The 2,735-nt window shown below is 36.4% G+C and overlaps 1 non-coding gene across 1 annotated transcript; it reads left to right on the top strand.

Moving 5' to 3' along the window:
- Window positions 1–502: 502 nt before the first annotated feature.
- Window positions 503–606, top strand: LOC114505825. Its single transcript, XR_003685292.1, has one exon. It is a non-coding gene; the product is annotated as a U6 spliceosomal RNA (small nuclear RNA).
- Window positions 607–2,735: the final 2,129 nt, after the last annotated feature.

The following is a 2,735-nucleotide window of genomic DNA, read 5'->3' as shown; positions in this document are numbered from 1 at the left end:
TGGTGAAAAAGTTCGTTTGTTTTTTTCCATAACATGGCTGTAATAGCACTTAGTTGTTTTTAACTTCATTCAGTCTAAGTTTGTTAGATTGTATTGTGACAGCTGTCATATCAGCATGCATTTAAAAAACTTACTAAAATTGGTGATTTTTTTGTGTAGCCATTTTAATTTTGAAGATGGAATAAAATACACAACATGTTTGGCATATTGTTTTATTATTTCAAGAAAGGTAAAAATGCAACTGAAACAAAAAAAAAGACTTGTGCAGTATATGGAGAAGGTGCTGTAAGTGACTGAACATGTCAAAAGTGGTTTATGAAGTTTCATGCTGGAGATTTCTCACTGAACAATGCTCAATGGTCAGGTGGACCAGTTGAAGTTGATAGCAATCAAATTGAGACATTAATTGAGAACAATCAACATTCTACCACACAGGAGATAGTCAACATACTCAAAATATTCAAATCAATAAAGTTATTGGTGAAAAGGAAAAGTGTGTCTTGTGCTTACTTCAGCAGCACATATACTAAAATTGGAACAATCCAGAGAGTAGCATGGCCCATGTGCAAGAATGACATGCAAATTGGTGAAGCATTCCATATTTTTATCAAGGAACACATATGAAGGACACATGGACAAATCCAAAGAAGGTAGGTTTGAGGGTAGGAGGTGGAGATGGGTAGGGCTGGGATGTGTGGTTAGGTGGAAATAGAGACAACTGTACCTGAACAACAATAAAAAGAGAAAAATATGTATTTTATTTCATGGAAACATCTAAATGAAATTTTTGGCCAATCCAATATAACCAATTTCAGTCTGTAGTAGTTCTTTATAAAGGACCTTACTAAGTCTTGAAAACCTGAGTCTTAAAAATGCATTACTAGTACCCCTATTTTAAATAAAAGAGCAATACCAGTAGAGGTTCAAAATTGATGAGGAAGTTCAATTCATGGTTGAAACCTGAGATATACCCAAGAGTGAACTCTAGTGTAAATCATGGACTTTGGATGATAATGAGTTGTCAATGTAAGTTCATTGATTGTAACAAATGTACCGTGCTGGTGCAGGATGTCAATAGTGGGGAAGGTTGTGCTTGTGTGCAGGCAGAAGTTTATGGGAACTTCCTGTACTTTCCACTCAGTTCTGAATTGTAAACTTATCTATAAAATGAAATTTTTAATTAATAAAAATTCAGGTCAGTAAGCTAAAAAAACCCCTCAGTTTTTCTCAGTAAATTGTAAGTGAAAAAGAACATGGGTCTAAGTAATTAATAAGCTATTAACATTTTATCCAATGATTTTCTGGAAGAAACTGATAAATTGGTATATCAGGCTTTGAACATGTTGATAAAGGTGGTATCAAAAAGGGTTCTGTGTTCACATAAGCATGGAAGCAGTGGGTTTAAACAAGCCAAACAAGTTTTTTTAAAGATTTTTATTTATTTATCTTTAGAGAGAAGGGAAGGGAAGGAGAAAGAGAGGGAGAGAAACATCAGTGTGTGGTTTCCTCTTATGCTCCCCATACTGAGGACCTGGCCTGCAACCCAGGCATGTGCCGTAGACTGGGAATCAAACCGGGCGACCCTTTGGTTTGCAGTCCGGTGCTCAATCCACTGAGCCACCCAGCCAGGGCAAAATCTGATCAGTTTCTTATAGATTCTTTTCAGAGCACTCAGTATACTTGGAATGCAGAATGAATGCCCAGAAGTGGGAATATTTTAAGAAGCACTTCTCAAACTTATCTGACAATGGAACCCCAGAATACTTTGGAAATATGGCTGAGGATATGGGAAACCACTGGGCATAGTTTTCATAATATAGTTACATAATAATATATTTGAATTTTAGAAAGATTAGTCTGGGAACGATGTAAAGGAAGAGTTGTAGGTTATCCAAAAATAGGGCAAAGGGACTACCTAATGGGTTATTATAAGAATCTCGATGAGAAAAGATGGGAGCTTGCTTAGAGCAGGAGGGTGAGAGTAAAGCAGAAAGGATGATCTGTTGTCACATGGAACTGAATCCCACACAGGGCTTTCTTGAAGCCCAGTTAGGTTTGGTTACTTGGTGTATTTGCTATAAATAGAGTCTCCAAATGGAACTTTAGAAAAGATTTCAGGGACTGTGTTCTGTATATTAAAACAGGTATTTGTCTATGGCATGAGTTGGCATAATTATGCTCTGAACCATCTTCACATAGAAGTGTGTGGGGTGCTTAGGTTCTGTTGTCCACTTCTATAAGCTATCCTTATGTGTTTCTATGGTAACAACGTCTCTGCAGCTGTTGGCATTTCAATGTAATTGATTGAGACACCACATTGCAAATGCAGGGCTTCTGAAAGCTGTCCTACACTTGTTCCATAAAGGTGATTGCTGCTCCTTTATTATCCATTCTAGCTGTAAAAATCCCAGGGTAACAGTTTCTTAATAAAATAAAGGCAAGTTATTTGGTTTCCTGAGAGAAAAAGTGGTTTAAAGAGCTTTAGAAAAGCATGGCTTTCTGTGAATTGTCTGATTATCTGCAAACAGTTACTCCAGAAAATACTTCTAACTTCAATCTTCTGGTACCAGTTTCTTACTGAACTGTACTCTGCTAAAATGTTGTGTCCTTTTGCACTGAATTTAGTGGCCTAATGGACTACTTTACAATCAAACTGATTCAAAAAGATACAGAATAAGACTCATGTACAATCACTTTTTGCACTTTTTAAAATTCTAATGTCTTTGAAATGCTCA

Source organism: Phyllostomus discolor, chromosome X (genome assembly GCF_004126475.2).
Source record: "Phyllostomus discolor isolate MPI-MPIP mPhyDis1 chromosome X, mPhyDis1.pri.v3, whole genome shotgun sequence".
In the NCBI taxonomy this organism is placed as follows: Eukaryota; Metazoa; Chordata; class Mammalia; order Chiroptera; family Phyllostomidae; genus Phyllostomus; species Phyllostomus discolor.
This window is presented reverse-complemented; position numbering and strand designations above follow the sequence as displayed.